We start from the raw sequence: 20,531 nt of genomic DNA, 5'->3' as shown, positions 1-20,531 counted from the left end.
CTCCAAAATAAAACTATGAAGACACTCAAAATAAATTTCCTGTTGTTGTAAACTATTTTTTGCAACTTTTTTGTATTTAAAGTTTTGAGGGATAAACCTCTTAAATTTCTCCAAGTAGAAATATATGTAACAAAACAAAAACGATATAAATTTTTTTGTAGTTTATTGCACTTTTTTGCAATTAATGTAGTTATTATGGACTTAATGCATACATATTATTAAAATATGGGCTATAACAGTTATTTAGCAACTTGAAATGCTCCCACAAATGGCACTACAACATGTAAAAAAAATAATATAAGCTCTGGCGGACTTGGTTCTATAGTAGGTCTTAAAGGGTTAAATAAATATCGTCAAATAATCGCGATCTCAATTTCAGTGAAAATAATCGTGATTATCATTTTTGCCATAATCGAGCAGCCCTAACTACAAGGTCATTAAGATAAGATGGGGCCTGATTATTTAAGACCTTGTTTGTGAGGAGCAGGATTTTGAATTCTGGATTTTATAGGAAGCCAATGAAGGGAAGCCAAAACAGGAGAAATCTGCTCTCTCTTTCTAGTCCTTGTCAGTACTCCTGCTGCAGCATTTTGGATTAACTGAAGGCTTTTCAGGGAGTTTTTAGGACATCCTGATAATAATGAATTGCAGTCGTCCAGCCTGGAAGTAATAAATGCATGAACTAGTTATATAGTAGAGCTGCACAAGGCTTGTATGGGCTAAAATCAGTATCACTTTCAGAATACTGATTTTGAAGATGACCTGAAATTGCGTCGCTGCCTTGGGATTTCATGTTGTGCAGTCCATTATAACTAATACAAAGCAATATCCCTGTGCGTATAGGTAAAATGGACTGATGAGGTCCATACCAGTGTTTTCAAACAGGATTTCCATTACAGTTTTTGCCCGTTGCTTGAACACTATAAACCCATGCTTAGACAGGAGACACATTTTCAAACAACCAAAAAAGCAAATAGGCCTACTCAATATTGTACATTGCAGTACCATGAATTCAGATAATTCCCCGCTGGGCACCGGGGAAAATATCCTCTTGCATGTTGAAACCATCCATGGATTGCTGTCACCTGAATGTCGCCGCAGGCCTGTTCCATTGCCTGCAGAAGAGGCATGCGGGCATGTGGTTGGCGGTCATATACACGCCATCTCCAAGCCGAAAAAAATTACTCTATAGGGTTTAAAAATGGTGAGTAAGGGTGCAAGTATACCACTTCAAGTTGGCTGTGGTTGGAGAACCAGGCCTGGACCAGAGCAGCCCGATGGAAACTGACATGATCCCATATCACCACAAACCTGGGCTGATCTGTTCTGTACAACTATATCATGGAGAGCATCTAGAAATGTGAGTATATGTTGGCTATTGTATGGACCTAGTTTTGCATGATGATGCAGAAGCCCTCGAAGGCTTATGGCGGCACACAATGTGATATTTCCCCCGCGCTGCCCTGGGACGTGCACAATTGCCCTTTGTCCAATTACATTACGACCCGTCATCTTGTTTTACACAGGTCGAATCCAGTTTCATCAATGAAAATGAATTCATGAGGCTGTGCAGCTCCATCCATGGCCAAGATTCTCTGTAAAACAAAGAGAACATATTACTGCACTACAGTGCTACACATACAGAACCCTCACCCATCACACAGGTACCTGTGTAGCTCTCAGGATGGATCCATGTGGTACTGATATGGTACATATTCAGCTGCTACTGGATTTCACCAATACTGTATTGTCCATGTAAAGGACAGTTACACGTACCTGTACATATTCAGCTCGAAGTCCTTTGACCCCGTCACTGTTCCTCTCAAATGGGACTCTGTACAGCTGCTTCATGGTGATGCTGAGTTTTCCCAAGATGCGTCTGATGGTGGTGATGCTCACATGGTTTATGTTGTTGAACACTCGCCTGTCTGCAAGTATTTGCTTTCGTAGCTGGTGGAGACGGATGGCATTGTCTGCCTTCACTAGGTCCACAACGGCAAGTTCCTGCTGTTGTGTGAACAGGCGTTGGCGTCCTGCCTAGAGATGGACCGATCCGATATTACGTATCGGTCCGATACTGACCTAAATTACTGGATCGGATATCGGAGAAAAATAAAAAATGTAATCCGATCCATTAAATATCATGAAAGCACCTCACAAAACTTGCAACACGCCGTAACTCGCCTCAGAACGTTAGCACGTCGGAGCAGTATGCATCACGTGATAGAGCGGCTGTGGCATGCGGGACCTGTCGGTGGTCTGGATAGCATGTGGAGCTTCGCTAGCAACCCGGCATTTCATCTCCGACAAAGTTATCCCCGAGAGAAGTAAAGCAAGTGTGTAAGTCCATCTCTGAATGTTTGTAAAGCATTCCTGCGTTAAGCTTAACAAGCGACTGCCTCTTCTTGCTGCTACTTCAATCATGAAACTGCTTAATGATCAGCTGATCGGCTTTTCTGTCTCGAGTCCGTCTCTCTTGTTTGTTTTTGGCCCACTTTGCACCAGAAAGAGGAAACCAGTGGATAAACAACAGCAGCACGTTTAAGCTTGATAAGCTGTTGTTAGAATTTATTTAATATTACTTTCTACTTGAGGATCTTTTTCTACAGCTGACGGCTGTAACTGTGCAGGGGCGGATCTAGCAAAGTTTAGCCAGGGGGGCCGATAGGGCATTAACAGGGAAAAGGGGGCACAAAGACATACTTTTCTTTCTTATTCTCATTTAAAATGTCGAGCTTTTAATGAACAATTATCTGACACCCAAAGTTTTAATTTGATGTAAAATGAATAGAAGTCAATTACAGTATATAGTGACTATTACAGTTTTTTACAGTCGCTAACAAGCGTTTGTCCAAACAGTTGTCACATTTGCAAAACTCTAAACACAATTAGCACAGCATCGGTCTGTTGTGGCCATACCATTCACACATTTCATGTCATGTTCACCCAATATGCAGTCAGTGAACACATTTCCACAATGCTTACATTTTCTTAACAGACAAGTTATACCTCCCAACAAAACTATGGACTGTTCTTGTAGTATCTACGAATGTTAACACACAACATCCCACAATAGCAATAGCTTTTTATCTTGGCTTTTTGCTGTTGTTTTTTTGTTCAGAATGCTCTTGTGTGTTTCATGGATATTTTGTTCACTGTAAGCAATACTGTAAAACTTTCTCTGTCCTATCATACCGTGTTTCTACTGTACCTCCTGTGGTAAACAGTAAAGAAACAAAAACTTGTTTGCTTTTTACTGGAATGCTTTTGAATGTGAACATTACTGTACATGTGGACATACAGTTACCAACCAAGACATTTCTGGTGTCAATATGGTGGATTGCATGTTTCGCATGCAAATACCTGTGAAACTGAAACATAAAAGTCTATGCAGTTTTTGTAATGTCAATAATAGCCAGTATTTTGAAACCTGGTGTACTTTGATTGACTGCATGTACCTTGTGAAGTGAAAACAAGTGTTATTCTTTGACAGACTAATTTCATTTTGAGTCAGATTTATAGTGTTTTTGTACAGTTAGTGTGTGCAGAGAAAGATGTGTTCTAATTTTGAAATGAGGAGTTAGTATATATTTAACAAAGTGTATTTTTGGGAAGGATATTATCCATTTGGCCAATTGTGTTTTGTAGGTGTGGGTCTGTGTTAAGAGTTTAGAAAAAGTATCTGAAGTATGGGTAGGCGCTTGTTAGCGACTGTAAAAAACTGTAAGTCTAATATATATACCCTAGTAAGCTATAGTACTTTTTCCTTTGGGAAGGTACCATCTGTGCAGTCTGCAATTTTGTTGAAGAAAGATGTTGAATCTATTTAATATTTCTTGAAAAATAATTGATTTCTGTGCATTTTTTTTCACACTGCATCAAATTAAGGTTGATTACGTCGATTACAGTTTTTTCTGAATGCTTAAACCCTAACCCTTAAATAATTTCCCCCAGGGATCAATAAAGTATTCTGATTCTGATAACTGTGATTCCTGTAGCACAATCTCTAAAACTATTCAGACTTATAGCAAAACCACTCACTGAGTTTGCAAAACTAAAAGTGTTTTGTATTCATACCATCAGTGTGCAGTTGGCGCATTGTGTGCTTAGTAGATGATGGCTTGTGTGTACTGTTTGATACGGAAACACCATTTTTACGAAGGTGTGAAGAGTTAATCTAGCTGTGTTTGCTTTTGCAAGAGAACTACAATGTTTTGATTATTGGGTGACAGGTTTTCTTATTTGTGTGAAGAGTTTTGCAAAATTAGCCAATAGTTACAAAAAATGTGCTTAAGCAATCAGAAAAAACTGTAAGCATCATGAGGTGGAGCGTGAGGGGTGGTTCCCTATTTTTTATTTATTTATTTTTGTTGTTGCTGGGAGTTGGAACCCTATTAGTTAGGTTGCTTAATATTTACGCTAAGTACTCTTTAAAATACCAGAATAGGGAGGATGGTGTAGGTTTAAGTTTATTAGATTGATCAGTGTTGCTGAACTATGAAATTTTTTTTTTTGCATACAGGTATAACAGAATAGCTTTAGTGTAGTTGTTGTTTTAAACTTGAGTATGAACTTATACAAAATGCAGCAAGATATTTAAAAAACAGTTTTGTTGATTAAAAAACACTATATCGGATTCATATTGTATTGGCAGATATCCAAATTTATGATATCGGTATTGGACATAAAAAAGTGGTATCGGGCCATCTCTAGTCCTGCCCCAGAAGGTCTTCGAGTCATTCTAGAGAAATACAACCACATATTGTCATCGCTTTGCTTATTTGTCTTACAGTACTTTACTGTATATATTGTATCATCCACTGTACAACACTGTACTTCAATATAAGTAATCATGGTATGTTTCACAGAAACTACCACTTTGGCTGCAAAAAGAGCATTAGCACCCTGCAATACGCTGTACACTTGATATGGTTATATACCTGTAGAACAGTGCTATGAAAACCATCTGAGTAGAGTAGAAACTAGAGAGGTGAAGACAGACCTGCTTTCTAGTCGGAATGTTCTTATTACAGATGCCACTGTGAAGTGGCTTAGATGTGGGTGGACTCTCTGCCCAGCTTCCCTCATAGTCAGGCCATGGTTGATGACATGGTCCACCAAAGTTGCTCTTATATCATTAGAAATATGGGTCTGTGCATGGCCTCTTCGACCTCCTCCTCCTCTTGCTCTCCCTCCATCCATGCTTGCAAAGTTCTTGAATTGGCTAAACTGAGGGCTTTTTGTAGTTGGCTAATTGTTGTTCAGTTTTGCAAGTAAGTGCCTTCAGGTGTGTATTTGAGTGGTTGCAATTACCCGATGTGTTTTGTATTTTGGATACATGTGTTTTCCAAATGGCACCCTGAAATTTCATTTTGTGAACGAAGTGTCTTATGTATGAAATAGAGTGTAGTATGCAGGACCATGTGTGTTGCATAATTGCAACTAGGGTGCAAAGCAGCGCTTTTGTTTAAGGTATGGGTACATGTGTTTGAGGTATGGTGACACAAGCTTCAAGTTGTGTTACTTTAGTCTAAGCATGGGTTTATAGTGTTCAAGCAACGGGCAAAAACTGTAATTATAAGTATACATAGCACATGTATACATCATACTATTTCATTTACAGAACTAAAATTAGTTTGTTGTGTACAGAGAATCTTTTAGCTTGACTCAATGGTTAGACCTCATGAATGCATCTTTGTGGATGAAGCTGTATTCAATCTAGCAAAAAGCAGAAGAAGAGGTTGCAACATGTGTTTTCAATTTTGACTGGTTGTGTGTTCATGATGAAAACAGTGTGTTAGTTGTGTTTAACTTCTGTGGCCTGTGTGCACCATTCTGGGTATATGTGCACCACATTGCTAAATGTGTTTTGTGTTTGAGAATGTGTTTAGAGTTTTGGTAAATGAGAGATTCAGAGTTGCAAATGGTGTCCTAACCAGATGAATAGTGTTTAAGATTTTGGCATCTGTGGGATTGATTTGATGAAAGAGTTTTTATAGTTGGCAGTTTAGTTTTTACAATGGGATTTAGTGTTTTAGCAATTCAGAAAAAACTGTAAAAGAGAAAAAGTAAAAAACAAAAAAAGTATTTCTATATAACTGGATTAAAAGGGATTATGACAACAAAGGATGTTCATCTAATAATGACCTGATGAGAAATTTAAATTAAGTGAGATTGCAACTGAATGAAACATTAAGTGTGGTATGGTCATGATTGAATGTTCATACATAATGGAGTTATGTTAAGTACAAAATAGAAAAGAAGAAAATGTAATTACATGATTTAATAACAAAGTTTAAACTTTAAAAGCCCTTACTTGGAAAAGTGAGATAAAGAAAGGATGATAAGGGGTGGCTGGACATTGGTTAATTAGATGTTAACACGGTGACTGGATGTCATAGTGGGTGAGGCCAGATGTCATCTTAAACCATGTGGCAACCAGAAAGAGAGGGGGGAGAAAGGGTGACAAGTTAGATGAAGAAGAGATATGTAGTCCTTGCTTTTGTCTCCTGTGAGATGAGCAGAGAGAATTAGAATATTGAACCTAAGTATCCTAACCTAACCCAAGACCATGACAGAGCAACCCCCTGAAGGGACATTGCACCGGCAACACCGGGCCCTAGCCCCTGTCACCTGGGAACAGGAGCACAGAGAGGCAGAGAAGAAGGCTCAGAAAAATCACCTCACAGAACAGTGGCGCTGAGACTGGAGTGTACGTGTGTGTGTGTGTGTGTGTGTGTGTGTGTGTGTGTGTGTGTGTGTGTGTGTGTGTGAGGCAAACCTGAGTATTCCCACTTGAAGCTGTGGAAGCTTGGCTGCTGGCCGAGCTCAGAGCTAGATGCGTCCTGCGAAATATGCGCTCGTGGATGTGAATTTGTAGAATACTTGGGGAGACAAATGGATTTATTCTTTGAGATCAAGAAATGACAAACAACAGCAGGTCCTAGGTGGGAAACCTTTAGAGGAAGGTCTAGAAGAAAATAGAAATGGAAATGGAAGTAGTGGTGGAAATGGAAAATCAAGATTTCCTCATATACTCAGACAGGCAAGTACAAACTTAACAATAAATGTTTCTATAAATATCTTCAACTTAGAAACTTGGTATGTAATGATAGTGGTATATAATTTTATTGTAGTGCACTGGCAAGTTTGAGTAATTGGGTGCTAAGCATTAAATTTTACCTGTAATACTAGCATGGTATATGCAGAATGATGAATGATGATTTCACATGCTAAAAAAGAAGAAACAAAACAGAAGCAAAACCTCCATTAGCAAAAGATTTGCCTTCTTATCTTTGGCTCTGTGGTAAAGAGTCATCTTTAAAATTCTTCTCCTCACATACAACGTCTTAAGTAATAGACCCCATCTTAAAGACTTCATAATACTGTACAGTATCTGTCTCTGATCCACAGCGTGCCTTTTGTCCCTCACCCCAGTAGATCCAGTAGTTTTCTATGTTTTACTGTAGAGTATTTATCTTACAATATAAAACACCCGTCGTTGTGATTTGACTCTATATAAATAAAATTTATTTGAATTGAACATTCCTAACTGAAATTTATTTTCTTGGGTTACCATGGTTACATATCACTGTTACCATGATTTTACATCCTTGGACAGTGACACAAGCAGAGAACTTTGGTCTCTGATTTCATTGCATGTCTGTCAGTCATTGACCCGCATTGAACTCAGACTGCCTTAAATGTTGAGAATGGCATGATCTCCTTATTGAAGCATTGTGTTTAACGACAACTCATAGAAGTAACAGACACACCAATGGTAGTTTAAAAGTTATTTTTCTATTTCCACATGGCATCACAGTTTATACTTATTAAAGCAAATGAAGGGTGTTCAAATCTGTAGTTGCCACATTGATGCTAATATGTTATATTTGTAAAATAATATTTCAGTTTCAGTAATGATGACTGAGCACTGTCACATAAAAGTTCTCATTTGCCATTATCATTACCTCCACCAAGCCCTTCCTATTACATGGCCAAAACCAAGAAGACTCAGGAGCTGGAGAGGAAAAGTCAATGTGAGTAACTTTTGATTTATTCATGATGAAGAAAAAAGAAAATTCATTCTGATTTTAGCCTTCATCATCAGTGCAAAGGAAGGACATTTAAAAACACATCAGCATGTCAGAACAGACAATGTGTAGTCAGAGAATGAAGATTTGACATTGTTTATTTCAAACTCTGGAGCTCAAACACCTTCTCAGACACATTAACCAGTCAGCTGGGTAGTGGGTGGCACTGCACCATGCTTGAGATGCTGTGGGCTGAAACAAGATAAAGCTTGATAAAGCTGTTCCTCATTGAAAATTCTTATTTATTGTTCAAATCTGCCCTATGAAGTCTTTGAAGACCAGAATATGGCAATTTGCAAACATTTGCTGTAGAGGAAGCTCTATTATTGTAGGTTACCAAAATATTCTGATAGAACCAGAAGTTATATGCAGAAGTCTTTAGCCACCCCTCTTCTTTAATATTTTGCTAGTAAAATGGGAAATAGGTGCAGAGATTTATTGAAATGTGTGCTAACAGAATTATGCAAACTCTTCGCCTTATATATTGTGTTTCAGTTCATGAAAAGCTTGAAATTAAATAGTTGATATGGCTACTTCTCTGTGTTCATATTAGGGCTGAACGATATATCGCATTTGCGATAATATCGCGACATGATCAAGTGCAATTTTCTAACCGCAAAGGCTGCGATTATACTCTGGACATGTCCAAATTCATGGGCTGCATCCTCCTGAGGCCGCATTTGTAGACCGATTACGTCACAGCGACGCGCCGAAGGCTGTCCAAATTACTACCATATCTCAGAATTCATAGCGCGGCCCAGCCAAACTCCAGTTTCCAGCAATGGCGGCCGCTACTAAGTTTTAAAATTACTCATACTAATCTTTCTGGGTCACAAAATAAACTTTTAACATATTTTCAGGCGAGAAAGTAGTTGTGTAAACATCAAATATCTGCTCGGTTTATCAAGATATCCCATATTTGCAAAAGTGCTTCGACGTTTTCAGAGGCGTCTGCTACCCACCAGCTCGACAGCTAGCCGGGAGCTCGAGGGTCACTGATGCGGCCGAGAACGGCACAACTCCCGGCACATCATTTTCAGATCACCGCGGAGTTTCGCTGCTCGGGTTAAACGTAATATATAAGTCACTTAGACAACCTAAAAATGTTATTGTTGGGCTTTTTTCAGTGTTTTGTTTGTTCGTGAGTAAATCGGTTTGGCTGAGATTAAAGTTATTAGATTAGATAAAATAAAACTTTATTAATCCCCCGGGTGGGTTCCTCCTTGGTTTTCACACAGCTGACTAAACGTCAAACAGAAAACTTATTAAACAGAAGTATGAGACAGTCGAGAATTTACACCAGTGTCTGGTTATATTTTAGATAGCAAGAAGCAGACGGCCGAGTTTATTAAACTCCACCGAGACAGCGGTGACGCTAATCAGAAGGCTAGACCGTCCAATTCCACGCCTTTAAATTTTAAAGGCGTGTTTGTGTGTGTGTTTATACAATTGCTATTATGTTTGCACTTTATGTGTAATGTTACTGACTGCAGAGATCAGTAAGATGTGTGTATTTTTTATTTATTAGTTTTATTTATTTAATATTATTTTTTAATTGAATGACTGTCTAGTAGTTCACAGATGTTGAAAAACTGAGTGTGGTAAAGCCACTGATTTTTTTTATGTATATTTCTGCAATCTGCACATTGTACTGACTTTCATTTTAATGTTTACACCAGGGTTCCTTGTCAGCACTTTATGCTCAGATGTTTGTAAGCTAAAAATAAACTATTGTGTATGTTCAAATATACTGTTGTGATTGAAGAAGTTAAATAAAAATGTCAGTCATCAATTCATGCATCACCTCATGTCATCATAACAGAGGTCTGTCTTCCAGGAAAGAACAGTTTAAAATTAATGTAATATAGTATTGGCCATACTATATGATGTATTGCTTGTCTTTGTTTAATAATACAGAAGACAAAGACCTTAAAAAATAATCGCATATCGCATCGCAATCGCAATATTGGGGCAAAAAATCGCAGTTAGATTATTTTCCATAATCGTTCAGCCCTAGTTCATATAGCTTTATATATCAAATATTGTTTAAATGACACTGTCAAACATGTGGGTTGAGAGAGCTTTTGTTCACCTTGTTGCACGCATTTGTTACCTTTACCTTTACCTCTATATACCTTTATTAGTCCCATAGGGGAAATTTCATAAGGCTGCCAACCTATTGCACGCAATGGCGGCGCCATCTTACCCTCCGACCATACATACATTACACAAAACATCACATGGGGAAGACAGGTCAGAGAGGTATAACAATGGAAAATGCACCACATGAGGAAAGATAAGGAACCCCCTTCCCCCAGACTGAGCTCCAACAGGGAGATCTGTTTGAGAACAGAAAAAAACCCACCTCTGCACATAGCACATGAAAAAACTCTTAATACACCAAAAAAACTTTGATTGAGGGATGGGATTCCGGCCCAGCAGCTACATGTCATATGCTTTGTTTACTCCAGGGATCAGCTGATTGCCCTGATGCTGCCCAGGAGGAGGTATAGCGCTAGCCTGGAGTCAGAAGGCATATCAGCCTGATGTGTTTCACTGATTCAGTGAATCACAAGGATATTCCCAATGACAATCCATCTGTTGAAAGCTTCCACACTATTCAGGCCAACAGGGACAGCTCTGCAAGCAGGAAGCAGAAGGGGTGGGGGAAGCTTGCATTTTCTTGTCAACAACCCTACTCATAGTCTAAGGAGCTTGGAAAGAAAGCAAATGGACTTCTGTAAGTTTACGTGTCGCCTCTCAACTGAGAAGATGACACTTCAGTTCTAAGACCAAATGGTGGAGAGTCCCTGTTTGTTTATGTAATTACTGTAAAAAAAAACCTATTGTTTATATTCACAACCCTAGGGGGAGTTGTTAATTAAGAGGATCGTTGACTCACTATTGATCGTGTGCTTCAGCAGAGGTTTCGGGTGAAACAATTGTGAGACCTTGCTTCACCCGATCATGTGACCTATCAGGATCAAGTGACACAAGATTTGAATCAGCATTAAGGTGCCTCGGGAGGAATCTCAAAACTAGATTGAACATGGCAGACAGTTGGTGTCGTAAGCCACCCCCTCTGTTCAAAGATGGTTGTTCACAGTGGATATAGATGGCTTCTTTCACTCCTCTTTCAAACCATCTGTCATCTCTGTCCCAAATGTGAACATTGGCATCCTTGAAAGAGTCACCTTTATCCTTTTTGTGCAGATGTATAGTTGAGTCTTGTCCTGTGGAGGTGGCTCCTCTGTGTTGTGCCATGTGTTTATAAAGTGGCTGTTTGGTTTCTCCAATGTAGAAGTCGGAGGATTCACTATGTTATTTTACTTGTGTTTGGGAGCTTTGTCCTAGGGATGAAGCCAGTTTTGTCTGAGGTTGTGGCTGGACCTGACGAACAGTGGGATGGCTTGGAGAAAATTCTCCTGAATTTCCCTGAGTTTCAAACCTGCCTATAATATAATCCTTCCAGAAAGGGAAAAGAAAAATGAAGATTAGTTTTCACAAATAATCCTAACATTATGAATCGGTTATCAAAATGTGTATCTATACACATACACATTTTAAAGGTCATTTCACACTTCTCTAATTACTTTAAATTTCTGCAAATGGTTGACCAGCCAAACTCCTACTCTTGCCAGCTCACATCCTCAAAAGAGCTGCAGCTGCATTTGAGAGTTGGGTTCCTCTTTACCGACAAGACAAATGGCTGCCACAGAGGTTTGACCCTCTGTGGTTTACACCAAATGTTTGGTGGTTTGCGCCTGCCAAATCTGCCAGTGGCCCTTGGTTAATCCAGCACCATGAAAAACTGACCAGTGCCCAATCGGTCCAGGAGCTTGTCAACCCAGGTCATAGGATAAGCGTCATACTGTGACACCACATTCACTTCACACAGAACTGTATAGACCAATCTTTCTTCACCACAAGAGCTATAGGGCTACACCAGGCACTTTGTGACTTTTCTATCACAACCATCACCAGGATAGCAGCCAATTTCTTCTTAACAATTTCATGCTCAGGCAATTAAAAGAGGCATGTATACCCTGTGATACACCATGATCTCCAGGGCTGTGCATGCCCACCCTGAAGTTTTATCATATCCCATATGACCAGCCATCGGGTTATAACGAGCATGAAAAATAATTTCCTGAAAGCTGCACCAACAACTGGGTGTGCTCTTCCTATGTGTGAATATTATGCCTCTCTTGATATAATCTGTCCCTAATTATTACAAAATGTGGAAATGCCACCATTTGACCATCAATTTGCATCACCTGATCAAATGTTGACCGTAGAGTATCGTCACAAAACAGCACTAGTTTAAAACTCTTCAGTGGAGCCTCCTGTGAAGACACCTCTAGTCAAAACACCTCTACACACTGCCCTGTTAGCCTACTGTAAACATGGGCTAATCTCTTCACAGAATTAAGGGGTGTGTCTGGCTGGGCTGATAATGCGGAACCTTCTGCGTGATTGCAGAAGTTGAAACAGTTCGTTACTGAGATGGGACAGGTCCTTTAATATCTGAACTGCTCTGGACCAACACTTCCTGGTGTAAATGTCCTGTAGCACCATTCTGCCGCATGGATCACTCTCTGAAGAGCTTTTTGGTCCTAAACACAGCTATTCCCATACCAGGATGTGATATTCTGTGTGAGGATGCTCTCCACAGCCCTGAAGAGAACGTCCCTGGAGAGACCCTGAACTTCCTCAATTGTCGGAGATGGTACAGGCTCTTCCTAGCATTTTTGGACTAAGCAGACTATATCAGGTCTGATGAGATGTGGACACCAAGATACTTGAAAGACGGCACCCTCTCCAATGGAGGCCCGTTGATGATAAAGGGCCTGTAGTCTCACTGCCAACGCACGATCTGATATCGTCGTGTTGGTGTTGTTCCCAGATCATCATACTAAGTCAATAGCGGTTTGGTCTTCAGGGTTTCTACTCCACTGCCTACTCCACTTTCATACGGGTCCACATTTCTGATGCACGCTATTTTTTGCAAGTACCATCTCTTTGCATCTGGACACAACCTACACCGTTTACACCGTCCTTTTCATTTTGAGCTACAGTGTGTTTGTTTTGATTCGTGGCTTGTCAATATGGTGCTCCCACAATGCATTGCGGCGTTACGTCAACTCCAAAGCCCGTTGCGTGCAGGAAAATATGCGCATGCGCATTGCCATGGTGAATTTAAAAATAAAGATAAAATGAAAAGTAATTAATAAAAAGTAAATATTTAAACATTCCCACAAATGTGCAATGAACGTGCAAAAATTCTGTTTAGTAGTTGTTGCTGTTTCTTTCTTTCTTTCTTTCTTTTTTTGAAAAATAACGACGTCGCCGAGGCGCAAATTACTACGTGAAAAATGGCGCCATCTTGTGTCCCCTTTCTGTCACTATAATTCATTCAAGGCTTTGTGGGAAATGCTTCACCTGTAAAAGTTTCAGTCACCGGCGACATTTTTTCATCAGCAGAACGTTGACGTCATCAGAATGAACCAAATTCGATGATGTCACAAAAGTCAGATCAAAGCTCAACCAATCAAAGTCTTGACTTTAATCTCTGAAAATCCTCAAATAGCCGTAAGTTCGCAGTGTTCCTCACAGCAATCAGTTGCGATTAGTTCACATTTGCTCCCTGTTTTTAAACAATTTGCTAAAGAGATTTAAACTCTTTTTCAAGGACATTTTAAAAGTTTTATACCAATCAGCTAACGTTTGACAGCTGTACCGACCAGTTTCCTCCAGTCTATTAAAGCAGACTGTTTTCAAAAAATGGATAGAGGAGACGGCTCACAAAACCATGACGATGGTGAACAAACCCATGTTGGTGTAGGACTAGCAATCAATGAGCTGGTTTTGGCACTGCTGCAACAGGGAAATCTTAGAGCAGTTCACAGGATGTTCCCCTGGATTGAAATCAATCAGTTCCGTGGTTTAGTTGATAATCAACTGCCACAACAAGAGGAGGCAGTTGATGTTCCGGTAGGAAGCATCGAAATAAATCCTCCCTAGGAAATAGCAGGACCCTGGGAAAATTATAGAGCAGAGATGGGAGTAGGCGATCGCATTGAAAGAAATCTACCCCAACAAATAGAACGACCCTTGGTCAACAATGGAGCAGAGATGGGAGTAGGAGATAACATAGAAAGAAATCCACCCCAATAAATAGAACGACCATTGGTCATTAATGGAGCAGAGATGGGAGCAGGAGATTACACAGAAAGAAATCCACCTCTAGAAATAGAACGACCCTTGTGCAATAATGGAGCAGAAGAAGATCCAATTATTGACGAAATGAGGTGGTGGGAAGATGAGGGATCTGAGAGCGACACTGAAAGTGTTCCTGATAGTGACACAGATGACAGTGATGACAATGGAGACAATGGCCAGGATGCTCCTGTGCTATTGCCCCCCAACCCAGTACCAGGCGGTTCGAGGAGGAGACCAAGGGAGGAGGAGGATGAAGAAGAAGAAGATGGGAGAGCTAGAAAAATGTCTAAACACTGAATTTTGAGCTGAGCTGGACAGTCAGTGTTGCACCCATCTTCCAAAGCTACATGTGTCCTACATTGCGTTTCTTTCTGCAGAGGAGCTTGCTTCCAATAAAAGCAGCAGGAACAAACACAGGAAACAAAAGGAAAAAGTGAAAAACTGCAAAAGAGATTTTTGAAACTAAGTAAAACGTACAGCTCTGCGACCACTTCCAACATAAATGAAGACAGAAAACTAAACAGCAGTGACGTTTGCAGGGTTACTGAAGTTGGACTACCTGGTATATAATGTTGTGCTTTGTGATTGCTAGCGACACAGCTATGTTAGCATAACATTAGCACAGTGAAGCTGGAGGATGAACGCCAACTTTGTTTACACTTGATAAAAGTTAACATGAGGGATTCTGGTGGGCAAGGACAAATGCAATCGCATAGCAGGATGCTATACACGGGCCAAACTTCAGTCAGGAGAACAACTGAGATTATTCATCCACAATACAAGGTTAGTTATTATTAACTATTATTAATATACTGCAACAACATGGGAACAGAGCAGCTGCGAGAGAATTCAACATTAATGAATCAATGTTACGGAAGTGGAGGAAGTGCAGTTTTTGGCTTTCCCCATATTTCAAAAGTGCTTCATCTCTTTGCTATGACTGTCGCCAGGCATAATTTGCAGATGATTAATGGTTGTAGCCGCTGCGAGGCTTTCGACCAAAACAGGCGCAGCTTGATGACATCATCAACATGCGCTATCGCGAAAGAGCAGTATAATCAAAATCTCTATCGTTGGCCAAATTTATATCGTTTCTATCGTATATCGTTTCTATCGCCCACCCCTACATTGGAGGCAACCACACAGGGAACCACGGGGAGGTGAATAAGATAGAAAACAGGGTGACAAGGGGAACACAGGGCAATAAATTCACTAGAAACTAACAGGACACTGATGAAACCAATACGGACTGGTCAGACGGTCACCAAAGAGATGTTAAAGATAGTTGTTTTTAATTATGTTTGTGTCTCAAGTCAGTGAAAATTATTATATTATTCTTAAAGTAGACCAACATTTATCAGTAGTATTAGTCAAGTGCTATAAGTGTCTGAACAAAATGTAGTTTAAAAAGGAATACATGTTCAAAAATACATGTGTGAATCTTGGATTCAAGTTGAAACTTGTTGAAACTTAAACTACAAACCAGGCTGATCATGACTCTAGAAAGCAAAACTTTAACAGATTAGTAGCATTAATTTTAACTCCAGACTCCCTGACATCATAAAGAGTGAGTTTATTGGCACCGAATGGGAGAACACAGTAACGTTTGGCCTTAGATGTCTATTGGCAACAAGAAAGAAGATGAGCGCAGTTTAACTTTTGACTAAATGCCTTGCCAGCTGCTGAACGGGTGCCAGCAGTGAGTGGGTGGTATGTTCTGAAGCTGTTTGAATACAGGATCGATACACTACCATCAATTCCAATGTCAGTGATGTCAGAAGAGCTCTTGGATTAGGGTTGCCCTTTACTTCCTCTTCACTCAATAAGGTTTTTTCAGTTTTTCTTTATTTCAAATTTCAAATTCATAGAAGAACAATTCAATTTGGTTTTATTTATTTAGTACCAAATCACAACAGTCGCTGCACTTTATATTGTAATGTAAAGATCCTATAACACTAGACAGAAAAATTGGAGGTGAGGGGAGGGAGCCATGACAAAAGATACACTGTGGAAGAGAGCCAGAGTTTAATAATAATAATAATAATAATAATAATAATAATAATAATAATAATAATACATTTTATTTAAATAGCGATTTTAAACAAATGAGTTTTAAGGGTGGACTTAAAAAGAGAGAATGAGCTAATATTTCTGAGGTCCGGGGGTAGGGAATTCCAAAGTCGAGGGGCAGAGCAACTAAAGGCCCTCCCTCCCATTGTGATCAGACGAGCAGAGGGAACAGAGAGAGAAAGAGAAGATGAAGATCTGAGGCAGCGGGATGGGAGCTTCATCTGTAATAAGTCAGAGAGGTATGGTGGAGAGAGAGAGTGAATAGCCTTGAATGTATACAGAATTATTTTAAAATGGATGCGAAATTTGACCGGGAGCCAGTGAAGTTGCTTCAGGATTGGGGAGATGTGGTGGGTAGAAGAAGTCCTAGTAATAATACGGGCAGCAGAGTTCTGGACACGTTGGAGCTTGTTGATAGATTTTTGTGTGAGGCCAAATAATAATGAGTTGCAGTAGTCAATTCTAGAGATAACAAGATTATGGATGAGAATGGCAGTGGCGTAAGGTGTGAGGAAGGGGCGGAGGCGATTAATGTTACGGAGTTGGAAATATGCTGCACGTGTAATATTATTGATATGCGAGTTAAAGGATAATGTGCTATCGAGAATGACACCCAAGCTTTTCACAGAAGGAGAGATAGGGACCAGCGAGTTATTGATGGTGAGAGAGAAATTGTTAATTCTGGATAGCAGTCGTTTGGTGCCAACCAGAAGAAGTTCCGATTTATTGCTGTTGAGTTTAAGAAAGTTGGAGGAGAACCAAGAATTGAGTTCAGCTAGACAGAGGATAAGGGAGGGTGGAGGAAGAGTAGAGTCAGGTTTGGTAGAGAGATAGAGCTGGGTGTCATCGGCGTAGCAGTGGAACTGAATATTATATTTACGAAAAATATATCCGAGTGGAAGAAGGTAGATGATGAAGAGAAGGGGCCCGAGGACAGATCCCTGGGGCACGCCAGTGGATAAAGGAGAAAGTTGAGAAGTGAAGGATTTTAATTGAATGAACTGAGTGCGATCAGATAGATATGATTTAAACCAGGCTAGTGGAGTGTGAGAGAGACCAATAGAAGCTAATCTGCTAAGGAGAATGGGATGAGAGATGGTGTCAAGAAGAATAAGGATGGAGAGGAGACCAGAATCAGCTGCTATAAGAAGGTCGTTTGTTATTTTTATAAGAGCAGTTTCAGTGCTATGTAAAGGACGAAAGCCGGACTGGAACTGTTCATAGAGGTTATTATCAGTTAGGTGAAGATGGACTTGTGAAGCAACTATTTTTTCAAGGATTTTTGAGAGAAATGGTAGATTGGAGATAGGACGAAAGTTATTAAAGTTGTTGGGATCTAGACCAGTTTTTTTCAGGATTGGGGTAATAGCAGCAACTTTGAAGGAAGCAGGAACAGTTCCAGTGGTGAGTGAAGAGTGAATAATAGCAGATATGAGGGGAAGGAGAGGGAGTAAGCAGGCTTTAACGAGGACAGTGGGGATAGGATCGAGCTGGCAGGTAGAAGGCTTTGATTTATGGATGAGATCAGCAATATCAGCTAAGGATGGAAGTTGAAAAACAGAGAGGAAGTGAGAAGGGGGGGGGGAGTTAGGACAGAAAGGCTACATTGAGCATTAGGGTCCAGGTCTAAGTGTATTTTATGAATTTTATCAATAAAGAATAAAGTTTAAGAGGTTACTGTACATAATGATATGTCTGTGGGATGGTTATGATTTTTTTTCTCTAATGGATAAAATTGTATTTATATAGAAATTCATTAAGTCATTACTAGTTATGGTTATAGGAGTTGTTTATCTCTGACTCTTTCTTAAACTGGCTACTGTGCTGAAAAGAAACCTGAAGTTCTTTGTTGTTGTTGTTTTTACTTTGTTCCTCAGATGAAGATCCTCTAAATTTGTGAGACACCATGTTCTCCCATTATTTTCTGTTTTAAGATGCACATTTGTGAGTTATATCAGGTAGTCAAGCATTTCTGGTTTGAGACTTAGCACTTTTTCTACTACGAGTTCTGAAATACGAGCACTCAGTCCTTTATACAGCAAGTCTCATCCACCCATTCATAATAGCATTAACAGAAGCAGCCAGTGATTGAACTTTCTGATCATTAGATGACCTGCCTCCTGAGCCAGATCTACTGTCATGAAATTTATTCCCCACTGCTGTCTAATCCATTGCCTTACATTTAAATGTTGTTAAGGAATGATCAGACAAAACAGGGGTTTCAAAGAGTACCATTAAAAATTTGTTTCTATATCACATGTCAGAACAAGATCCAGAGAGTGATTAAAATGGGGTTGGACTCATTTACATTAGAGAGAAGTCAAGTAGTGATGGGATTTCCGGCTCTTTTTAGAGAACCGGCTCTTTCTGCTCGGCTCACTAAAAAGAGCCGGCTCTTTCGGCTCCGAACCGGCTCTTCAGGTTGTTTTGTTGCTTTAATTAATTTATTATTAACAGTAATATAAAATTATGCACAAAAGGAATTAGTAATGTAAAAAAAAGTGGTTTGATTTGTATATGTTTATATATAAATATATGCGGTGGCCCCTAGAGACAAAGCACGTACAAACTCCAAAACACATTTCTAGCATGAACTGAACTTCCAAAACAGAGCTACCTAGATCACTTAAATTACACAATTGAAAGCATATGAAAGCATATGTGTATTGTTTGTGTATTTATACACAAGCATTAATATATAGTCAAATAATTAAAAAATGTTCATTTACCTGTTACTACCACACACCAAATCCGGTTGTTGGTACTTGCTGGCTTGTGTAGCCACTAGGTAACAAAAGCTCAACACTGCCCCTAACACCCTGGAGCACTTCTGTTGTGTTTTGTACATGTTTTGAGTTTTTACGTGCTTCGGAGTTTGTACGTGTTTTTACGTGTTTTGGAGTTTTTACATGTTTTGGAGTTTGTATGTGTTTTTTCGTGTTTTGGAGTTTTTACGTGCTTCAGAGTTTGTATGTGTTTTTACGTGTTTTGGAGTTTTTACGTGTTTTGGAGTTTTTACATGCTTCAGATTTTGTATGTGCTTTGTCTCTAGGGGCCACCGTAAATATACTTTTATTCACTCCACATAAAATGTAATAAATAAATCATATCATACAAAAATCAACTATTCACATTTCAACTTTTAACTATTTAAATTTTCAGCTTTTTCCTTTTACAAATTTAAAGGGAAACAACACAAAACACTGCAAACCAAAACCAAATTAAATATAAATTAAAATATGAAAACAAAAAGAAGATGCACATTCTCTGTCATATGGACCTGCATGAATAAACTTTCTGAATCCTTTATCATCCCCAACTGAAAATAGTTGTGGATGATTACTATACCTTTCTAATGTGACGTTGTTGTCCCTGGCACTCTTTCTCTCTCCCTCCCGCTCTGTTCCTGTGCTACCGAGTGTAACTACCGCCCCTCCCCCCTCTGCCCAGCGTAAAGCACAAGGCTCGCATGCTGAGTGAAGCGAAAAAAAGTGCGAGAGAGAGAGAGTGAGAGAAAGGAAAAAAAAAAAAACCCCACGGCTCACGATAAGGAGCCGGCTCGCGTCGTTCACGTCAAAGAAGAGCCATAAGCTCCAAGAGCCATTTCGTTTGCGACCGACCCATCACTAAAGTCAAGTAAAACTAATAAAAGATTAAATGCAGTCTTGAGGTTGTTGTTTTTAGTGCCTCCATGAATGTTAGAATCATCCACTGGAGGAGTTTTATCTGAACTGAACAAATCTGGGTTTTTTTCCTGTCCCGTCTGGCACTGTAGCAATCCAGAATATTTGTCTGAAGGCCAAGAAAAATGCCTGACAATTTAGTTTCTAAAGTGGATTATTAAAGATTTACCATACGGGTCCACTTGATTCATCTTTATTATGCATTTATTTATTTTTTCACTTTTAAGCTATTACAATCGGAACAGATAGACCAGCAGATAGGAAAGAGACAAAAAGAGAACAACACAGTAGGGAAACCACAGCAACAACCTACATAAGCATAAGTAACAGTAAATAATGAATATTGAATGTTACTGAGCAGCATACAAGACCGACAACGCACAATATGGTTAGAGGCAGCAGCCAACCAATATAGTGTGTATCTTTGAACGTGCTTGTATTAACAAGGTTCTTCATGTTACTG

The 20,531-nt window shown here is 39.5% G+C and overlaps 1 protein-coding gene and 1 pseudogene across 4 annotated transcripts in view; one reads left to right on the top strand and one right to left on the bottom strand.

The window, feature by feature from the left end:
* The window catches only part of LOC146573582 (calcium-dependent secretion activator 1-like), a 329,487-nt gene that overhangs the window by 10,521 nt on the left and 298,435 nt on the right, over window positions 1-20,531 (top strand). The window lies entirely within an intron of this gene.
* Window positions 1,196-4,740, bottom strand: LOC146573583 (uncharacterized; annotated as a pseudogene).

The sequence above is a fragment of the Mchenga conophoros genome, linkage group LG5, assembly GCF_057382185.1.
Source record: "Mchenga conophoros isolate Kocher_MC1m ecotype Shallow Benthic linkage group LG5, M_conophoros_male_GT1.1, whole genome shotgun sequence".
Lineage (NCBI taxonomy): Eukaryota > Metazoa > Chordata > Actinopteri > Cichliformes > Cichlidae > Mchenga > Mchenga conophoros.
This window is presented reverse-complemented; position numbering and strand designations above follow the sequence as displayed.